This window comes from Pezoporus occidentalis, unplaced genomic scaffold (assembly GCF_034315485.1).
Source record: "Pezoporus occidentalis ecotype Australia unplaced genomic scaffold, CSIRO_AGI_Poc_V1 ctg11, whole genome shotgun sequence".
Taxonomy (NCBI): Eukaryota; Metazoa; Chordata; class Aves; order Psittaciformes; family Psittacidae; genus Pezoporus; species Pezoporus occidentalis.
This window is the reverse complement of record NW_026912886.1, coordinates 6,348,015-6,371,391: the sequence shown is the minus strand read 5'-3', so window position 1 is coordinate 6,371,391 and position 23,377 is coordinate 6,348,015. Positions and strand designations below refer to the sequence as shown.

At 40.5% G+C, this 23,377-nt stretch overlaps 1 long non-coding RNA gene across 2 annotated transcripts in view; it reads right to left on the bottom strand.

The window, feature by feature from the left end:
* Window positions 1–23,377, bottom strand: part of LOC134168723 (uncharacterized) — a 369,372-nt gene that overhangs the window by 146,062 nt on the left and 199,933 nt on the right. For both annotated transcript variants that reach the window (XR_009966646.1, XR_009966645.1), the window contains 2 exons: window positions 12,698–12,738; window positions 10,699–10,810 (listed from right to left, as the gene is read on the bottom strand). This is a non-coding gene — a long non-coding RNA (uncharacterized LOC134168723). The remainder of the gene's footprint in view (window positions 1–10,698; window positions 10,811–12,697; window positions 12,739–23,377) is intronic.

Genomic DNA, 23,377 nt, shown 5'->3' with positions numbered 1-23,377 from the left:
GTACAAAGTGTAAGTAATGATAAAGTGTGTACCCAGATTAGATTTATTGAACTTGTAAATATAGTCTGTTCTGTACAGACTGTTCTGCACCAGAGCTAACTTGGGAGTCAATATCTGAAGAAAAGTCCCAGTAGAGCGTCTGTATTTTATCTATTAGAACATCTTATCCTTCAGCTGTGATCAGTCCTTCATGGGAGTAAACTTCCAAATAAGTTCAAACTTCTTTTGATATTTTTTTTTAAACTATCACATTATAATTGCTGTAATGTTCCCTAGTGCCTGCCATTTTGTACTCTAATGATACTTCTCAAGTGATCAAAGGCACAAAGCTAAGTACACCCTCTGGGGAAAGGAATGTGTTTCCCAGCTTCCTGCACTGCACCTTTTAGTCTCCTGTTGTCTTTTATTATTGAAATCAGCCATTAGAACAGTCTATGCTGCACTGAACATCATCTCACACAGTGGCATGAGATTATTATTAAAAAAAAAAAGAAAAAAACAAAACCCCAAAACTGTTCAAAGGAGAGAGAGAGAGAGTAAAAGTTTACTGATAAAATGAAAAGAATGGAACTTCCATCTTCCTAACAGATGATGGTGTGGATACATGCATTTCCACCTGCTTTTAAACCACAACTGTAATTTTCCTACAGTTTCGTAAAACAGGCATACACTGCATGTGTGTGCACGTGTTTGCATGTGCATGTGTTGGGGTTGTGTTGATATAAAAACAAGGAATGGAAAACAAATGGCAAAGTACTACAAGTCTCCCAGTCATTGTATTGCATGCAACGGTCACACGATCACTCCCCGTCATTTCTGGACTCTGCAAAGTGACACTGGCCACTAATGATATGAAGATTAACTCCTCCTTGCTCTGTGCAGCTGATTCACAGTGTCAGACTCATCAAGACCTGTGGGCACAGGCCCAGTTCCCAATATGCACAGATCAAAGAAGTTTCATTCATTTTAAGTGAGATGCACAAGCTCACTCTCGAGAAGTACAAGCTGGACATGTCTTTCCTACAATGTAACCAATAAGCCATAAGTGAAATCTGCCTTAACTGGACTTAAACATTGTTTTTACAGCTTAGTCCCAGCTTGATATTCCATTCTCGAAGAGGAAAAACCTACATAACAATCTCATGGAAATCTCCTGCGCAGCAGCAAACAGAAACTCAGCAAACAGAGTTGGAAGGGACCTTAAAGATCATATAGTTCCACCCCACCCTGCCACTAGACCACATTGCTCAAAGTCCCGTCCAACCTGCCCTTAAACACTTCAAGAGATGGGGCATCCACAGCTTCTCTGGGCAACCTGTGCCAGTGCTTCACTACCATCAGTAAAGAATTTCTTCCTGATGTCTAATGTAAATCTCCTCTCTTTCAGCTTAAAGCCATTTCCCCTTGTCCTATCACTACATGCCTTTGTAAAAAGTCCCTCTCCAGATTCTTTGTTGGCCCCTTTAGGTACTGGAAACTGCTCTGAGGTCTTCCTGAAGCCTTCTCTTCTCCACACTGAAGAAGCCCAGCTCTCTTAGTCTGTCCCCATAGCAGAGGTGCTGCAGCCCTCTGAGCATTTGTGTGGCCTCTTCTAGACTTGCTCAAGCAGATCCATGTCCCCCTTGTGCTGTGGGCCCCAGGGCTGAACTCAGCACTCTAGGTGGGGTTTCACAAGAGCAGAGTACATATTGGGACTGAGGTAACTGGGGAACTCTATCAAAGGGAGCAAAAAGCCCCACTTACTTAGACAAAACCAAATAAACCCAAAAACCCACATCTGCACTTAAACTCCTCCTTCCCCCCCTAAAACCACTACACATCACCATTCTTCACACATTAGGAATTACTCACTGTAGATGTTGTTTTATATGGGCATAGTCTATTTTATTCTGTCAAATCCTTTGAAAATTCTGAGCTATGAAACTTAAGCAAATATACTTCCCATAGTCCATTAAAAAAGAGCCTGAAGTTATTCTTAAAACACTAATTATTTTCTCCTGTGGGAACTGGGGAATAGCTGAACCACAGACTATTATACAGCATCTTAACACTAGCAAAGGTTCATGATGAAACTGAAAATATCATTATTTCTTGTATGATTCCAGTATGTCTTCATTTGTCAAACTGATCACAAAAGTCAATAAATCACAAAAGCCAGTAGAATCTCTGTAAATATAAACTAAAAGCTGTAGCCCCTTTGACCTCACTTTGTATTACCAGAATTCCTAACAATAAATACAGGGTATGACAGCATCAGTGAGCTTTGTAGCCTCCCTATGGACACTAGCATAGCAATATGTAACCAGAAGACATTACTTAGCACCTGTGAGAAAAATTATTAGCTCAAAGGAAAGACTAGAAAAAATAAGACCAAAATGCACTTAAATAGGATTAGGTAAAGGAGAGAACCCATGGCACTTTGCAGTCATAGGCTGGTAACCTTCATTAATCACAAGGGAACAAATGTAGAGCAAAAGATGAATTGTTCATTAAACCAAACCTTGGCCAAAATGTTAAATAATAGATAACTATAGCACACTCAATACCAAACCAGCACAAGATGCATATAATTCTATAGGCTATTTGTGAGAAGATAAAAGAAAATGATGTCCCACTGGAGACTTCTGAAAATTAATGAGACTGTTGAATATTCCCATAGCTGAGAGGTTGCGGTGGCTTGTTTTTTATTTTACAAGATGGATTGCAAGTGTGCTCGAGCAAAATGCACAGTCATTTTTATATTCTGCAGACTTAAATCCAGTGGCATGAGATGCAAGGAGATAAACCAGGTTGTAGACATGAACCTTCAATCAAAATGGGACAATGTATTTGAGCACTTGTGCATTTCCACACCACTATAAATCTCCACAGTATTTCACCGCAGGTCTTTGCTATTGTTTTCTCACTTGTATTTCTGCGTGATTCATTATAAACACAATAAAACAGCCAAACAAACTAAAGATTAAAAAAAGCAATTTTCTTCGTTCTGTAGTGTTTCGTGGCAGCTTGCAACTACCATTATTTTTTTATCTATTTGACCCTTTTCTCTTCAATAACTATGCCGCCTCCCCCTTTTTAGTGATACTTTCAATTAAATGGAAATCAGCTAATCTTCTTGTTCTTTTGGTTGCTTCCTGATTTATTTACATATATAACCATTAATAACACGTCCAAAACAACTCTGGAAGCGGACTTTCTTCAGTTTGTAAATACCTTACATTAATGTAGTCTTTGTGAGTGATGCTTTAAGGTTGCTAAAAGACTTTAGGCATAGAAACAACAAATAAGATACAAGCAAAAATAACACAGCTCTCCCCTATGCCTCCCTCTCCCTTGATCCTGCCAATATACCTCACACCTGACACAAGAGCTTGATTTTCTATGGTACATTGAACACTTCACTAGCGAAGGCCAACAAGGGTGCCAAGTGTTACATGGAAAACAGTCCATAGAAAAATTGACTAATACTCCAAAACCTCATTTCGTTTAAACCACTCAGTAACAATCAACTGATAACAACCTTCAGTCATTACTGTTCTTGTCCCAGAGTTGAATAAGCAGCTGCTTCAAATTGGATACTAAACCCACTTTCTAGCCAACAGATCAATTTGAGGTCTTCTACTAAAAGTGCAAAGGATTAAAACACACCATACACAGTCAGCATTTGCTAGGAGACATTCAAAACAATAATTCTAGAGAAGACTTCTTTATGGGGTGAAACTTTAAAAACTGCAACAACAATATACACAGCTATTTATAACTCATTCATTAGTTGCTACCTGGTAAGCCAAATCTTCTTAGGAATACCATGTAAGAAGAGATCAACTTTCACCTCAAACAGAAAATTTCATAACAAGAGCTAAAAAGTCTTACCAAACTGAAGCAGCAGTGCTGAAACCAGCTTTGTAGCAACCCTTTGAGAAGCACAGCTACTTGTCTCTGCAAATTTAAAGGCACAGCCTAACAGAGGCATGCTGGGTAAATTGTAACAGTCTGGTAATTATCCCATTTTTATTAAGGATGGATGCTATAGTGAGGAATTTCACTTTCAGACTCACTTTTTAAAGCCAGTTCAATTTTTTGTGACCAGGAATTTAAACAAAGTGCTCCAGTATTGGGAACTTTAAAAATTTTGTTCCTATCCCAAGAGTGAAGCTACAAATCAGCCACTGATGAAACTCCAGACTTGCCCCTGGCTCCATCCTGATGGATGTAAATTTATTACAAGACCAAGTGAGTTACAGCCTCTTTGAGTATCTATAAACAAGATCATTTTTAGTTGCCTAATTGCTCAATAAGGAGTGAAGGAAACGGATTAACTCTGCCATGCTCCTCCTCTGTGCTAGCCAGATGGAGATTGCAAAGCATCCTGCAATTCTGTATAGAATGTGAAGGGAGTGAGGGAAAATGCAGTGGGATGCTGCAGAGCACATGGGCTTTGAAGTCAGGAGCAAGAACGATTGCATGCACCTGTGAAGATGATAGGACTATTGCAGACAGCTGACAGTATATTGTACCAAAACCTGCAAGAACATAAAGACTTAATTTAAGGAAAAAAAACCAACAAACCAAACCCAACTAGAAGTGTCATTTATATGTCCTTGTCATGGTTTAAACCCAGCCACACAGCTCGTTCACTCACTCCCCGCCCTTCTTGCCCTCCCCCTGCTCCTGGAGGGATGGGAAGGAGAATCGAAAGAATGCAACTCCACGGGTTGAGATAAGAACAGTTTAGTAACTAAGGTATAACACAAATCACTGCTGCTACCACCAGTAATAATAATGATAAGAGAAATAACAAGGGAAGAGAATGCAACAACTCACCACCAGCTGACCGACAACTCACCCCACCCTGCCCAACCAAGTACTGACTGATACCTAGTTCAACCCCACAGGGACCTAGCCCTTCCGGGTAACTCAGTTACATCCTGGGCATGATGTGCTGTGGTATGGAATACTTCTTTGATCAGTTTGGGTCAGGCATCCTGTCTCTGCTTCCTCCTGGCTTCCCCTCCTCCCTGGCAGAGCATGAGGCTCACAAAGTCCTTGGTCAGCGTAAACATTTGAGCAGTAACTACAAACATTGGTGTTATCAGCACTGTTCCCAGGCCCAAAGTAAAAACCACAGAGCTGCACCAGCTACTAAGAAAGAGAAAAATGACTTCTACTAGAGAGCAGTGTAGGGGAGAGGGACCTGGGGGTCCTAGTGGACGACAGGATGACCATGAGCCAACACTGTGCCCTTGTGGCTAAGAAGGCCAATGGCATCCTGGGGTGTATTAGAAGGGGGGTGGTTAGTAGGTCGAGAGAGGTCCTCCTTCCCCTCTACTCTGCCCTGGTGAGACCCCATCTGGAATACTGTGTCCAGTTCTGGGCCCCTCAGTTCAAGAAGGACAGGGAGCTGCTGGAGAGAGTCCAGCGCAGGGCAACAAAGATGATTAAGGGAGTGAAGCATCTCCCTTATGAGGAAAGACTGAGGGAGCTGGGTCTCTACAGTTTGGAGAAGAGGAGACTGAGGGGTGACCTTATTAGTGTCTATAAATATATAAAGGGGGAGTGTCACGAGGATGGAGCCAGGCTCTACTCAGTGGCAAACAATGATAGGACAAGGGGTAATGGGTACAAACTGGAACACAAGAGGTTCCACTTAAACTTGAGAAGAAACTTCTTCTCAGTGAGGGTGACGGAACACTGGAACAGGCTGCCCAGGGAGGTTGTGGAGTCTCCTTCCCTGGAGACATTCAAAGCCCGCCTGGACACATTCCTGTGTAACATTATCTAGGTGTTCCTGCTCCAGCAGGGGGATTGGACTAGATGATCTTTTGAGGTCCCTTCCAATCTCTAGCATACTGTGATACTGTGTGATACTGCTGAACCCAGGACAGTCCTAGAGTATTCAAAACATCTGGATGTAACTAGCAGACACAGCGCAAGACCCAGGGGAAATCCACACATTTCTGGGATAAAAGTTGGAGGCCAAACATTTCCACCTAGGGCTCACAAAACACCTATACTGAGACAACTCAATGTCATACAAGGAGCCTTGAAGAGAATATGTGGCTCTTCATGGAGAGACATAAGGTTTGGTCTTGTCTGCAAGTTACGTCTTGATCTGAAGATAGCTCTTTATTGGACTACACATGAGACACATGCATCTGGACTAGGAAGCCAAAGGCAGCAGCAGCAGCATCCCTTGTTTGCTGCTGGCAGCAGGAACAGCAGTGCCTTTGTCTTCCATGAGCACACGTACACATTTTACATGTATTGGTGATTTTTGTTTTAACCTGCATTGGCCATAAAGTCAAATCTAAAGAGAAAAAGTTTGGAAGTTGGAACTGAATGATTGTATTAGAGTGGGCGAGAAGGAATTGAAGAGTAAAAGTGACCTTCTTACTGACAATCCAAGAAATTGCCATATTTACTCAGCTCAGCAGAGCAAATGATGGCAAAAACCAGACCAGATCCTCCACTAGAGCATAACAGCATCACACCACTGACTGCAATATACTTTAACATAATACCCATGTAGCTGGACTCTAATGGATTGCAGCCACATTATACCACTAAGGATCTTTATCCGGAGGGAAAGACTAAAACACTGACCAACTTCACAGTCTCAGTTTCATTTTATCCTGATTTTGCTCCAGTGTAAATGTCTTCAAACATACAAAACTGCTGAGAACAAGTACAGTATATTTTGCAATACAGTATTAATAGACTTACCCGATCTCTCAGACATTAAGTCAGGTGTGTTATACGGATAAATATGCTGACCCTATAGTGACACCAGTAATACATGTGAGATAACAAATGCTGCATGCTGGGTTTGAAAAATAGCTGGAAAGGCAGAGGGAAATCACTGTGTGAGGGAGGTGATGCAAGGCCAACTGTCTCTGGGTAATACCCCACTAGACAATGACAGACTAAGGAGGTACTTTTTAAAAGAGACCCTCCTCCTCTCCCCAGTCACAACACCTGGTAAACAGGAATTACAAGCGCTGGTGACTTCTCTGTTTTGCTTTCATGTATAGCACCTTCCCTCCAAAATGGGGTCTGGTCAAATTCTTACCTTATTTTGTGTATGAGGGTGCATGGAACAATTTTCTGTGGTCCTTATGAAACATTCCATTAGCCCTAGTATGGAATCTTTTGCACTGACTTAAAACTTTGTTTAGTCTTTGAGTTGGGTCAATTTTTCAACAAAAACCTAAACTGAAAATCTCCAAATTCTTCTTTTAAAACATTTCAGCTTTTCTATATGCTAACCAGTTTCTGGCCTAAACTATTCTCTGAATTCAACCTGAAACTGGAAGTAGTTTGATCTCCTCAATAAACAATTGTGAATTTACTATTCATCAAGAAAAATTATCACTTGAATTTTGTTACCAAGAAACCTAAGGGAGAGGAATGACACAGCAGTCATAGGAATTGCATGCTGTGGGATTGAAAAGAAAGAGATTTATAAAAAAATATTGTTAACAAACACTAGTCCCCCTGGCATCAAGAAATAAAAAGGGGGAACAAAAGCCACCCACAAATTAGGTACAAGGTAGCCATCATCTCAGATTACAGCAAGAAAACTAGTTCATACTAAATAACAGGAGGACTTGCTAGGAAAATTAGAAGGTATATAACACAAAGAATGGATGTGAGATAATAGCATCACACCAAGAATTACATTCATTTAATTTGCATGAAATCCTGAAAGATCCCAGCCTAGCCTTGCTGGGATAGATTTTTATACTGATGGTCAGCAGATAGTGATATTGCCAAGGGTAAGGCTGCAAAAAAAAGGAATCAGTTGTAATTCATGCTGCTTCTTCATCCTGAGAAACATAACCAGTAGGTTAATAACTCAAATTTTACCTGTGTAGAGTCTGAGTTTTCCCATTCTTTTTTGATAGTGCCAATGACAGCAGAAGTTCATTTCTTGAAGTCAAGTACTTTGTGTAAGCAGCTAAATATTTAGAGGTGTTTGGAGCTTATGAAATGTGAGGATGCTCAGTGTGTGGATGGAAAGGCTGCCAGGACATCTTATTCCACAGTATTTTGTTATACCAGATGCTGGCAAAGCAGAGGCAAAGCAGTGTGGCAACGAATGCGCATTGTTTTGCTGCAGATTTGGCCTGTTCTTCATTCACTGAAACCCCCACAAATTCCTGGGGTTTAACACTGTGTTCTTGCCCTGAATTTTTCTTTTTGCTGTTGAAACACCTCATTTGTCTGTGTTGGGTGTTCTCAGTTGGCCAACTCTTGCAAGGAAACGTGACTGGCACAGTCCCTGATGGATGAGGCTGCCTGCACCACGTAGCCAAGCTGCGGGGCTGAGGGGCAGAGGGACAGTCTGCAACGCAACGTGGTCGCAACACTGGGAGAGGTTCTCCACGATCCGCTGCTGTGGCAGGCTAAAGGGCAGCTTTTATTCCTTCCTTCCCCACCAGATGGGAAGGGACACTGCTGGCCCTACAGGAGGTGATGGTGAGGGGAGGTCTCTGTGCCACCTCAGGCCTGTGCTCTGCCAGGGACCTCTCTGGGGAGAAGGGGCCATAAGGATACATGTCCTTGGGGTGAAACAGCACTTCACCGGCTTCAGGATCCACAGGGAGCCTCACACTTTCCTGACACTATGGGCCTGCAGGTCACTATGTCCTCCTGGTAGAGCCCATGAGAGCCTTACAGAAGAGAGAGGGTGCCTGCCACTAAGGCCCAGTGAGGTGATGGGAAAGCAGGAGTGACCCGCAGGTACAGCTCAGAGGACAGTCTTCAAACCCAGCCCCTGCCTCAGCCTGAGGAAAGCACCGAGAGGCACTGACTGAACCCCACATCCCCGGAGGGGGGAGGTTTGTTCTGTCTCACAGAGCATGGATCACCTGCCAGGGCTGCTTCACCTCTGGAGAAGTTGTCTTGCAGCTCATTGTAGCGCTGTCATCAACATCACCTGAGGGGCTGGAAGTCTTTCCTGAGGCAGCTGAGCCAGGCCAGGGCCTGCCTTAGGGCAGCAGGGCCCGCCTGATAACCGAGCAGGATCAAGCAGGTTACCATTTACCACAGATCTGCCCAGCAGCACAGCCATGATTTATACAGATAAAATAGGAACAGAAGTGCTCCTCTGACTGTGCCTTATGTGCTCACAGGGCCAGGACACTTCAGCGAGGTGAAGGAAGGGCTGCAGTGACGTCTTCACCAACCTGAGCCTGGTGCAAGCAGCCAATGTGCCGGCTCCAGTCTGATTAGCGCTTCCCCAGCCCAGATGGTGTGCAGGAGAGCAGATGCTCTGTGATCCCTTGAGCTCCCAGACAGGGTCACCTCTTCTATGTGCTTCTGGGTCTGGGGGAAAAGGTGACCCCAACTGGGGCCTGTTTTACCATTGGCAGCAGACCAGCGACTGCTCTCTGGATGTGCTCTGCTGACTCAAGTTTCAAGCAAAGCAGTAATAATTTGCTTTGCCTCCTGATGATCAGTCTTGTTACATATGCTACTCTCCTCTTCACTACCATGAGCCATGTTTTATACCATGAGGGCCAAAATCCTTTTCTACCCCTTTTCTGACTGTGTACATACACATCTAACCAACTAAACATGATTTTGCAGAGCTAGGAGTGAAGAAGAGGAAAGGGAGACGAGATAGGCCCTCCATGCATGCCACTGTACTCCAGCTTGTCTTTCTTGGGCTGGAACTCACAGAACAGAAACTACAAAAGACATCGAGAGTGCTCTAATTTCATCCCTAAGTCAAATTGCAGAAAGATCTCTTCTTCCGCCATGCCAGAGAATCATTTATCCAAAGTGATGTTAGAAGCCTCTGAGTGTTAGGAGATGTTTCCCTATGCCCAAATTCACTTGCAGGAATGACACGTTAGACCTTTTTGCAATTCACAGGACTTGTGGAGAAGAGTTTAACTCTTTTATTTTTATAGGTTCCAATAAAATACTGGTCATGTCTGTGTGATCAGCCATCAGAGTGTCTTGGGTACATAGACCCAAGCCACATGACAGGCTGGCTGTCCAGCATGGACAGACATACCCAAACCTCTCTCAGTGGCAGCTCCTGCTGCTGCAACAACTCAACAGTAGCAAATACAGAGCAAGTGTTACCTAGAACCCCCAGATACATATGGCTTGCTCTATATGTGTTATGAAAAATGTCAGAATTCAATGCCATGGAAGACAGTCTGCATTATGCATTATCCAAAAGTCTACAGATTAATATCATCCTCTCTGTCTATATAAAAATATGCAACTGTACATATTCCTCAAGACAAAGCTCTTTATCTTCATCGTAGTAGAGCTGTTGTGATATAATAAGGTTTTTTTAATTTTATGAATACTGAATGTAACCCCTTTACAAATCTTGGATATGTGTAGCATGATACCAAAAACTCCAGTGATTTATGCACCCTCATTGTGCAGTCATTTTTAAAATAGGTTTTAAATTGAATACAAACACTTTATCCATATGATGGACGTACACATATTATGGCTATCATCTTTTTTGCTAAAGGCTTGTGGCTGAGAAAAATCACAGAAAGCTTTGGTAACTAGAAACATGCTTAATAAATGCAAGGTTTTTTAATTTAAGGATGTATTTTAATTTAAGGATGTTTATAAAAGCAGTCTGTATTTATGTAGATATAGCTTTCGAATATCTGGTTTTGTTACAAAATAATAGAAAATTCTCTTACATAAAAAGGCAGTTACCTGCAAGAAGAGGTTTCTGTTAACCTACATAGAAAACAGAAGGTCTAAGGCCATACTTCTGTGATAGATCATCAGCTTCAGTACAGTGCTCCTTGTCTGCTCTCATGTCACCCTGTAGTGGGAGAAGAAAGGCAGTGATATTTTCTTGACCTACTCAAAGGGTGTATTGAGACGGTGTGTATTGGTGAGCAGGTCCGTGGAGGACTGTATGAAAGTGTCCCAACAGAAGTACATTGTTTGATGGAAATGGAAAGTTACTGTAAGAGCATTTGTAGAAGCCTTCATGTCCCACATGCCAAGGAATAATCTGCTGTAAATTAAAAGAAAAGTGTATTTATTGCCTGGAAATTTATGAACCATTAAAAATTAAAGTTGACCAGCCACTTTCATTTTGTTCCTTATTTTGGCTACCTCTAAACTCAAGAACCCCTAATCTTTCTTTTAATACTGCAACTCATCGGCCTGTGAAATATTTAGACTGAATTTTCTGTGAATGTCAGCGGCATATTTTTTCTTGAACCATGAGTACATATAAACATTTCAGTGCCGTGGCTTGAGTTAGCAGTTAGAAGTATGGTTTGAGAAAACCTCTTAAAATACTTAAATACAATGCTGAAATAGCTTCTAGAGAGCTTTTGAAATGACTTTTCACTTGTGTTTTGATGAAGCTCAGCTAAAAGTTAGGACTCCTGCATAGCCCAATGCCTTTGTTCTGTGTAGGTGAGAGTGCAAAAAGATGCAAAGTTTGTTCCCAGGGGCTGAAATCCTTAGAAGTCCTAATGGCCCATATAAGCCCTCTAAAAATGGCTTGAAATGGGTTTGAATAGCACATATGTCTCTTTCTGGCTGATGGGAAAGTAGTACACATCACTGAAAATTAAATTCAACTATGCAGTTTTGAAGGATTATAAATACCAGCAGCAGAAACCCCATTCTAAGCCTGCAGATCTCATTTGCCTGTTTAAGGTTCCACTTTCCTTTTTTCCCATGGGTGCATTTTGCTCAGAAAAGGAATTGTGGGTAACTAGAAATACTGGCTTCAGAAGTTCAGATTTAAGACCTGAACCCATGCACACAGAGAGTCATACTATTATTTGACAGATAGTATTACAGATTAAATTTTGTGAATACTTGTACTTCCAAGAATGCTTGGTAAAAATTACATGTGTGTGAGTAACACTGAATGTCACATCAGGGGAAAACTTACATGCAATTTGCAGTGAAGCAAGGTCATACTAGTCAGTTAATCACTTCCCTCTAATCACTACTGTCATGGTCTGTACCATTTCAGATAACCTTTCAGTATTGTAACAGTCACAGCGCTGGACTGCAGTATGACTGTTCAGTGCACAGGAAACTGGTGCATAGAAAAACAGAGATGTGCATACACATACAATTTCCCATTTAAAATCAATATTGGATCCCCTGTTATTAAATCTGAGTATCAAAATACACTCAAGGCACGTTTCAGTAATGCCAAGCAGCAAAATTGTTCACAGGGTGCAATGAAACCACTAGGAACATCACTAGTATTGATTAATGCAATATGAGTGAGGGCAGAAATTAAGCTGGGGATAGGGGTCTCCATTAAAAATGTTTATTGCTAAGTGCTCATGTATCACTTCAGTTCCTCTGCAGAGCTGAAAAAAAACCAAACCCATTATAACCTTCTTCAGGGAAAAAGAAAGACATTTAACTGACATATTCGTCAGAGAAATTTTGCTTGCTTTCTTTACTCCAATCTTATTTAGGGTGCTAAGAGTGCTAATAAAACCTGAGAGAAGTACCAGTTTGGGAAAACAGTTAACTACATGCTTAACACAAAGCAACACTTTTAGCAAAATATATGCTTTTTTTAGTCAGCTCTGTTCTGGATTCAGTGGCCTGAATCTCAGATTGGGAAAATCAGATCTGTTACGATATTTGAAGCTGGATACATAAAAACCTGTGCTGCTCCACCACCAGTACTCTCCCTACCTGACTAAATTCATTAACTTACCCAGCAGCTCCACCAGGTTGTAATCAATTCAGGAAAACATCCTGTAATGAAAAACAGAGAAAGTATTGATACCATCCACTCACCCTGGCATTCTCCATGCTTGACAGCAACTACAGAGTCTGATTGTCTGGCAGAGTTTTCAGAATTACCCACTTAGTCCTGCATTACACTGGGTATCTACAGCTGCTCCAAGATACCATCTCTTTCACCTGCTGTTCCAGGCTCATCCAAACTAAAAACTCAGATCTGAGCCCAAAATTTTGTGACAGTTAAATATTAGTAGAACTAAGATGGGACTCCACTTCATAAAAAGCAAAATACGGGCAAAATACCCATTGAGTTGTATCTGCTTTGTAACAAACCCTGCTATGTTTGCCTTTGCTTTTCTACCCCTGAGCCAGAGGGAGGGACAAGATCTGGAAAGAATGTTGGTGAACCTTTCTCAGAACCCAGTGAGATCTGGATTTGGTTCCTTATTCCCATAGAGACCTTTGAGTCTAAACACAGGGATTAGTTTCTCTTTAGTGATTTCTACTTCCCTTTTGCGTTAAGTTTTGTCTGAGGATTGTTCTAAGTTGCATGGAATGGCTTGATGGGCCTGGGAAGAAGGGAATCGCATGTAGCTCAATCTATGGAATTACAATTTCTGAAGAGAAACTTCTGGATAATTATCAGATAATAGAGCTAGCAGGATACTATTGGCACAATACATATGTGAAGAATTTAAGACTATCCAGAAAAACCTCCCTGTGCCCTTGCACTGCTCAGCATTCATTGATGTAGTGGCACGGTCCCTACTTGTGTCTCACTGATTAAAAACTTCCATTGTGCTGCCACCAAAGGAAAACTGTAAACAGTTCTATGTGGATTCCTGTGTCCACCTCTGAAAGGCATATCAAAATCTGCACCACTTTGACCTATACTCATCCATAACCCAAGAAAACAAGAGATCAGTTAAACCAGTACAGGGAAACTCAGAAACTTGCCAGTGCAACAGTTAATCTGCACACTGCTGATTACCTATCTTTATCCAACTCAGATGAAAGGTTTGCCATCTGGTAAGGGTCTTGGCTCACATACAGCAGATGTATTCAGTCCAAAGCCAGTAACATTAACTGCAGTTCCAGTAACATTAACTCACAGTTCTAACATGTGCACACACACAAATCAGGGTGCAATATTTTTTTTTAATTATTATTTTTCACATCCCTGAAAACAAAATAATCTCTTTACATGCCTTTATTTGTTACTGTGTTAACTGACTCAGTACATAAGTACCAGGACACAGTCAGTCCACAGATACTGCCTGATGCTAATGCATGAGCCCCCAGAGCTTGCAGAAGTATGGCAGAGGGAGGAACAGCTAAAAAGCTGGAAAAACAGCAAAGGAAGCAGAGTATGTGTGAGTGAGTGAAAGCAAGAGAAAAATCCACAGTTGGGCCAGAATTCTGCTTGCCAAAAACAAGCTAAGAGATCTATTTCCAAATGAAATGAGTCAAACCAGGGAAACAAAAATAATAATGCTGTGTGCAACTTAAAGCAGCAGCTGCTATCTGAGACGAAACACGAGATGAGTTAGAAGACACAGAAGATTAGTCTTTTCTAGTCTTCAAATTATTATGTTTGTCAAGCTTTTGGCTCAAAAATGTTTGACCTAATCACATCTGTTTTAACAACTTAAATGAGAGGCCCAGCAGCTGTAGCTGGCAAAAGAATCTCCAAATCTGCAGACTCCATTTTCCAATATTTGGGCTCTTGTCTGAACTATCTAGGGATAACATAAACTCTGCACCCTAAAAGTACCTGCGCTGTGCATAACCACTTACAGACTGAGATGCTGCAGCCATCCTGCAAACAGGCCTGCTTCTAAATTCAGCTGTTCCTTGGCTTAGACTCTGGAAAAGGAAACCCATTACTCTGCTGAATGTAAATTTATTTCATATTCTTGCAAACAATCAACTAATGCCTCTTTATCTACACCCAGATACAAAGGCAAACAATGGGTGCTGAAGAGAAGTGAATGCTGACGAGGTAGAGGACAGAATACAAAGTCTTGCAAGTAATGTGAAGCCAATCTGGCTGAGACTCCAGTGAAAAGAGAAAAGGTGCTTTGCAGAAGGTTAAAACAGCTTACAGAGGATTTTTTTATTATTATTATACAAAAATATATATAACAAGTAAAAAACAAAAACCCTATTAATATGGTTACATGAAAATGAACTGGCTGGATGATCTAAGCTAGTTTTTTTTTTTGTGCCCCTGTAACCTGCTGAGTTTTGTTTAGTGAGAATTTCCTGTCTGTCTAATTTTCATTGGCACATCAAGTTTCTTGCAGTGCCTGATTCTTTTTCAACATCTGCTGCTCAGTTTGACAGTATTAATTTTGGATTTCTCCCCAGATCAGATCAGTTGAATATTGTAGTGAATGCTGGCAAAAGATCGAAGTTATCTCTCTTTTCTCCTCTCCTTAATGAAAAAATGTTTTCTTGAGATTCATAATCATTGCTATTACTCTGATACTGAAAATCATAGAATAGAGAACTATTACATATACAAATAGAGATAGGTTTTTTTCTCCCAACAAAATTCTCTCCACCTGTCTATATATTCAGTTTACTATTCATTGCTGCTGTATCCACAATCCTCTAAGCATACATGTTGAAAATGTTCAAGTGTGCAAATGCCGAAACATTAATCTATAAGCACTACCAAAGTAGGGGGGTTTGGATGGGGCATAAACTTAACACTTGTCATACATGTTATGATGGACTGCAAGTTTTGCATATCCAGAGTCACAGAACACTAAACAAGGAACATATATACCAGTATACTGTTTGCAGGGCTTTTGTTATAGTTATTGTCACAAGTGGGTGCTCTACCCCATTAACAGTATCTCAGATATGGTCCCTACCCCAAAGAGCATACAATCTGTGTCTAAGGAAAGAGTTGAGGTGGTGTCAGGCAGAGTGAAGGCAGATATTCAGGAAGCAGTATTTATCAGGATGATCAGTGACAGCATCATACACTAAGAACATGATTTTATCTTATTATACACTAAGAACATGATTTTATCTTTGTATAGATGATGGCAATTTAGGTATTTGAGCAGAACAATGAAGCAGCTCTGTGAAATGCTTTTGACCATGTAACGTGCATGAAAAGAACAGAAAGAAGCACACTGGGTAAGTAAAGAAGAAGGGGTGAACCACCACAAGCCAGCCTGTAAAAGGAAGCAAGAGGTGCTGGAAGTGAATGCAAACTGTTCTGGATGTGTTAGTAGAAGGAAGTTAGTCAAGTAGTTCTAAATAAAACAGAGTGCCTTCATTTATTTGGTGTAAATGAGATACAAGGGAATTCTTTGCTGCCCAAACTAAACTCCACTGCCTGCATTTGTCTTGTAAGGATACAGGTAAAGCAACAAGCTAGGAAAATAGTGTTGGCACCAATGTACTAGATGGATATGGACAGAGCAAAATCCATTTGCAATGCCTATTAAAAGGATACTTCAGGATGTAAGATGAACAGTCTCTGGATGAGCATTTTAGCTGTGTGTGTAGGATTATATCTAAGATTAAAACAAACAAACAAACAAAAATTCCCAGCCAACACCGCACGATTTAGATGTGACTGTGAAGAGAAAGCATTACAAGACAAGTATGATACTCCAACTGGCCTAAGTAATGAGCAGGATTGCAGTGTTGTCCCTAGTGATTGAAGAAGGATGTGACAGGGAGGCAGCTTGGAGAGAAAGATTAAAAGCTCTCTTTTAGTCCCCTTCAGTTCAAGCTGATGGCCAGACAACCACAAGGCAATGCTAAGAAGACAGAACAATTTTATTTTGAGCAGAATGAGACAGGTCTGGAATACAGAGATAAAGCTGTGAGTTCTCTATGGAGAGATGGCAAATTTAGATTAGGTTTAGAAGGGTGTCATCATTTAACCCCAGCCAGCAATTAAGCACCACCCAGCCACTCGCTCACTCCCACCAAGTGGGATGGGGAAGAGAATTGGAAGGGTAAAAATAAGAAAACTCGTGGGATGAGACAAAGACAGTTTAATAGGTAAAGAAAAAGCTGCGCACACAAGCAAAGCAAAACAAGGAATTCATTCTCCACTTCCCATTGTCAGGCAGGTGTTCAGCTATCTACAGGGAAGCAGGGCTCCATCATGTGTAATGATTTCTTGGGAAGACAAATGCCATCACTCTGAAAATCCCCCTTCCTTCTTCCCAGCTTTATATACTGAGCATGATTTTATATGATGTAGAGCATTCCTTGGGTCAGTTGAGGTCAGCTGTCCCATCTGCATCCCCTCCCAGCTTCTTGTGTACACCCAGCCTGTGGGGCGGGGTGAGAAGCAGAGAAAGCCTTGACTGTGTAAGCACTGCTCAACAGTAACTAAAACTTCCCTGTTATCAACACTGTTCTCAGCATATATCCAAAACATAGCCCAGTACCACCTACTATGAAGAAAATTAACTCCAGCCCAGCCAAAACCAACACAAACGATTAAATAGCTTATGCACAAATACGTTAGAAATATCTGCAAGTGATAAGGAGAGGCTCTTTACATGTAAGTGTACCATGGATAAATGCAGACACAATTAATTTACCTCCCTCCCCTCAAATCTAGGACCTACATAACTGCATATGCATTTTACATCTTTATGCCCTTATTCAAAGCATTGTTGATGCTGCCACATTTTATAAACAGGAAACAAAATATAGCTGCAGCTTGATGTAGGTATCTGGTATCCTGGTGTGAGGTTCTTAAAATAAATCAAGCTGATCTGAAATATTATCTCTTCACAGACTAGAAAACCCTGATTAGCATAGAGGCTGATCTTTGCTCTCACTTGTGATCAAACAAATAATAGATATCCATCAAGCTGTTCTTCCTCCAGGTACTGAAAAAGAATTATTTTGGTTTCTAAATATATGGGAGGTGTTCAGAAAGTGTTAGTCAGAGAGATCTGACAACTATCGGCTGGTTGTGGGAAATTTACTGCCTGCATTTCGGTATTAGCAAGATCTGTCATTTAGCTTTGTAGAAACCTATATGCTTTCATGAGGCACTTGAATTTTATAGTCATTCCATTTAAAAATCAGCTGTCCTCACTATTTCAGTTCTAGATCTTTTGATCCTTATGTTTTTATGTACTGGACTGTTCAAAGTTAGCAGGGAGCTGCCAAGTGTACAAATGATATTTGAGCTTGATTAGCTCTGGCTTACCCTTCTTAGCATGAATTACACATAAGTGCATGCAAATATTATTGATTCACAGTGGCTGATCTATAATATTGCTCTAGAGGTGAATTATTACAAACAAAGAGCAAGGAGAAATAGGTGCTCTGTCTAGGCTGCACCATTAACAGCAAGACCTTGGAAGGCTGATTTTTAAACTACAGTCTCTTTGGATCTGGGTTATTTACTTCCTCCTCTGGCTAGGCTCAGACAGACTCAGTTCACAGCACTAAAGCTCCCCACTTCTTTATGGAACTTTGCTTGAAACAGGCATTTTGTCTTTATAGTTGGCATTTCACAGTTCTGTACATACTACTGATAATGTTTAGACTATCTTCGTTATGCCACAATCACAGAAGATATCTTTACATTCTGATGACACCGAATGGGCATTCCCATCAAAGGATATGTCTGCCTGTATCTTCTTAAAAACTGCCTCTGTTCTACAGCTACTTTCCCAGCCATAACTCATTTGAGAGCATGCATTTTTACCTCATCAAGTACTTCAGGAATTAGCTGGTAAATGTTTTCATGTGTATGAGTTTTAAGTCTGATTCAAAGTAATCCCTAGACAGTAGTTCTTTGCTATCCTTAAACACTGCTGCTGTTCAGTTACCCCTGCTGATCTATCCTGGAACAGGCAAATCAGCTGGCTGTATTTGAAGTCACTTTAAATACATTCAAAGGCAGAATTTTAAGACAGGTGGGAAGGGTAGTGCCTTCAATTAAGTATGCTGATGCTTTCTATTTTAACACCCCATTTTCAAATACCACTTAGCTCTGCCAAACTTAATCATTTAGTCTGAAATTTTATTTGCCAGGTGATCTGTACCATAGGAAAGCCTACAGGAGAATGATTTATTTTATCTCCAGAGCAGGGTCTGGACACAGTGTCAGCCATGAGGACAGAACAAAGCACTGAACAGCTATTCACATTCACTGCTCTAGGAGTGGCTGGGGACCAGCAGTAAAAATATTACAGTAAATCAAAATGCATATGCCTGAGGAGGATGTATACAGCATTAAAGCTGGACAGCAACACTGGCTCTGGAAAGCCTGAATGCTGGTTTTGCTTCTGCAATCTGTCCTTGGTAATGGCATTTTTGTTTGTATTTCAGCATAGGAAATAGTCATCTATGCTTGCCTTTGTTAATAGTTTCAGCATCATTTAAAACCTCCCTTTTTCTGGCTGAAGAAAGTATTACTGCAGGAGGTATAATATAGCTATGTGTCGCAGGGTGAATGTGAAGGACTTGAGCAACACCAGTTCATGAGAAACTGTGCCACCTGGAGCACTAAATACAGCCATGGCACAAGTTCTTCCTAGCAGTTACCTGAAACACAAAGGGTCGCATTTCCCTGAACTGGTCATAGCTGACTCCACATTTCTCAGTAAATTGAATGGCCTTTGCTGGCGGCTGTATCTGTGCTGTCATGCAAGGAACAGATTGACTCTGGCTTGCAACTGTTGTATTACTCTCTTGAGTTGACAAATGCTTCATCTTAGCCACATGCGCTTTGCTCACTCTTTCAAAAGTCCTTTAAAATTCCACTGATTAGAAGTGGATCAACTGCAAACAGAGCTTTGCTCTGGTTTTTATCAGCAAACGGAAGCTCAGGTGCTTCTTTGAGTTCAAGGTACATGTGAAAAATCTAGTCTGGGAAATTTACAGGACACATTTCTAGCAGAAGGCATTAAATATGTAAATGCTTTATTTTGGGACACAATGTGATGAGTCATTTTCTTATAAGAGTTCTACCTCTTTATGTTTGGGATCTGGCTTGAACCTTCCTTTGAAAAGTAAAAATGTTAACGATGACTCTGGATGCTTCAGCATAGCTCTCCAAGCTACTGTTTCATTTTAGTATATTAAGCTGTTAATATTTTTAAGTTATTAAATTCATTAAATTCATGTAGAGACACAAATGACAACACAATGTAAAGCAAATGCAATTTGGGAACTTTTTTTTCTGTTTAAAGTTTAGTTTCAGTTTGAGAGGACTGTTCAAGCTAAGAATCTGTTGAGCTGAGCTCTGGACTATTTGAAGAAGTATTTCGTATTCTGAAATCCTGTGAAAACAGACAAGGAGTTAGTTACCAGGATTTGTTCTTGTGGTGGGTGACAGGAGGAGGGAGTAGCATACCATGTGCCAATGATTGTGAACCATTTCTCATGTTTCTCTATCCCACTGCAATCAAGGTTCTGCATCAGAAGCCTGGGCACAGTTAAACGATTGATGCTCTTTTCTGAGATAACAGCAGTTTCAAAGACTTCCCTACACCCTGTGTGTGGGCAGTACAGTCAGAACCAGTCATTCCTCTGGAACTACAGCACCTTTTGAAAGTGGTCATTGTTATCCTTATTTATTCACTGGAGTATGGCTTTTGAAAAATCTTTCTTTAAGCACCACAGTGTACAAGGAAAGTTGGAATGCAAAAGACTGACTGTCTCTAAGGAAAATGACAGGATGCCAAAACACTTGTATTGACAAGCTGAGGACCTACTGGGAGGTAGGCAGATCAGGAAACATCCCGCAGTCAAGAAACTCAGGGTTGAAACCCCCTCAGGAATAGGCGTTTTTGCCAATTGCGATTTAGACAATGTCTTCCATTTATTCTGCCTGAAGGGAGCTGGATTGTCACGGTAAGAAATGCTTTGCTATAATAATGAAGTTTCATACCAATTCTGTTTTCATCACAAAACATTTGTAAAGGGAAACCAGAAACACTATTTAATTTTCATCTGTGAAAGATTAAAAATCTCTGGGGTAAAATTCCCTCATTCTCAGTAGAATTACACCTATTTACACCTGGATGAAATTTTGTCCCTGACATCCTTTTCATGTCTTACTTATTGAAGCAAGCAAGTGTGAACGCTCATTTTCAGAAGGGATCAGTCAGCTGTGTCAAAAGCAGGAACAAAATTACTTCATTTTTGTCATTAGACACAAGGCAAAACCATTAGGGATTTTAATAAAGGTTACTTTTCTCAGAGTTGATCAGTGTTTCCATTTTCTGATTTATCTGCAGACAGCACAAAAATGCAATATGAGAGAAGTGTAAGTGCTTCTCATAGTATTTTCTGAATAACTGAAATCACATAGTCTTAGAAATCCTTTGTTTTTGTGAGATTTTCATCATCAAGAAGTCTAGATAGATCAGATAAGCTTCCCGACTTTGGGGTACTTAGCCAGACTGATGAAATGGATTTGCAGGTAGCCCCTTTGCAGACTACAAGCATTTTAGTATTTCTCTGCTTGCTCATGCATTGATTTTTGCACTTCTTGAGTATATAAAATGTGAGCTTTTAGTACAGGCTTGTGCTAAATTGCCACAGCTTCATAAGAGAATAACAAAAGTGAAAGATTTGGCACTAAGCCTCACAGAAAACTGTTCCCACAGCTCGAGCAATATCATCAGTTGTGAGGACTATTTTAAAGTCATTAATGCAGAATTCAGTGTGCTGTCTAATATACTGTGGTCTGCATGTGATGGAGATGACTACCTCAAAGGTTGTAGAGTGTAATATAAAGATACACTGTTGAATTGTTTCAAGACCATCGCTAAGGGAGCTATGAATATTTGCAGTCTTCTTGTCTTCTTCAGACTTCATTTTTTTTTTTTAAAATATACTTTTACTAAGTATCTGAGGCTATATTCATTTTGTAATAACAACTATAAAACAAAGGACTGAGTATGCTGCGCACAAATCTTTCCCAAAAGCCGTTAAAATAATTGTGCTATGATACCTATCCAGGAGAAAAACCTGGAAATTACCAACTGAGAGGAGGGACTTTTATGCAAGCAGCCTCCACAAAAGAGCAGGCCCATAAAGAACATTCCTCAGTTTGTTTCCATTTTTTCCCTTTTCCTGAATTAATAAAGCTAAATATCTTCTGGAGAAATTGTATATTCTAGACAGTAAATGGGATGACCATGCTTTTGCTTAAAACTGATAGAGTAAAATTTATAATCAATGGGACCATTGATACCATCCTTATTCTTTACACAACCTCAAAAAATTTCCAGCACACATAAGAACAGAATATGGGGGCCACATTATCATCTTTCATAGAAAACCTCCCCTGGGAAGCAAATCTCTGTAGTATTTTCACTGTTCATCTCCCGTCATGTCTGATCCCCATATTAGTACATCTCAAGGAAATGGTGTAAGACTGCCACATCTGCACAGACAGAAGACCAGCTCCATGACATGGCCTCTGTCTACCATAAATGCACAAAATCAGTGGGGAAAACATAGATGCTTTGGCATCTTCAAGCATCTTCTTGAGGGCTTTTACTACCTGAGTAGGCTGACATATTCATTGTCATGTTGCTAGTTCAGCTTGTTTCGTATTCAAGCAATACCGAAATGGTAGGACAAATTTTGCTCAAAACTTTAAAACATGGCCTGGTATTAGCTGTGCTATTTTTGTTAAACATCTATAGACATTCTCTTTGACTGCTACTTTCTCAAAATCACCATAATTTTCAGCAGTTGCAAAGTAATTAATTCTGCTAGCAATCCCTAACCCTCGTTTTCACAGACAATTATTGGACACAAGGGCAGCTAGTCCCTACTATCATAGCTGGAGAAACCCATTGTTCTCAATCTGCAGCTTACATGGCCAAATGTTTCATGCTAAATTTATCACCGTTGATTACTTGCACAAATGCTCTGGGTGGCCTTTTGGGGATATTTCTGGACTCTTGCTGGTGTATTACTTGACAGCCTTACTACAATAACACAAAGCTATGATTATACCATGGGTAAGCAACTCCCCTTCAGAAAGGGAAAAGAAAACAGGGTTACAAGACATGGAAAGCTGCAGAAAAAACTGCAAGTGTGTTTCGAGACTCTAGGTCTAATATTTGGTTAGACAATGCTAAAGGCAAAACCAACATCTTTTCCCTATTGCAATTGCTATACAGAGTAAGCAGCTCTATTCTCATATTGACACTCTTACCTCCATTTTTCACTGCTGGATAAGATTTTTTGTTGTGCTGATATCCAGTACTGATCCTTCTACTACCTTTAAAATAGGGAGTGCTGCAAAGGTGGAGAGTATCTTCAGAACTTTCTACTGATTTCTTGTGTCCAAGCCAAAGATATTGAATTCAGTGGAAATACGTGCCTGAATCTCCAAGTCTCTCTGAGTTCTCCTAGTCTATTTTTACTTTTTATATGTAGTGTTTTTTTCTGCATGTGCTGTGCATTTTAACAAGTTGTAGTCATTAAGAGAGAATTAAGGCAAATCAGTGCTCTGACAACAGAATCCCAAGTCCTAAATACTATTAATGTTCAGCTACTAAGGCATTTAACAAAAAAGACAACTTTAAAAAACATTCCCTAGCTACCATCACCCATCCTGCTGTTCTGACACACCACAGGACAAAAGCCATGGACTACCATGATTCAACTAGATCTTGTTGCA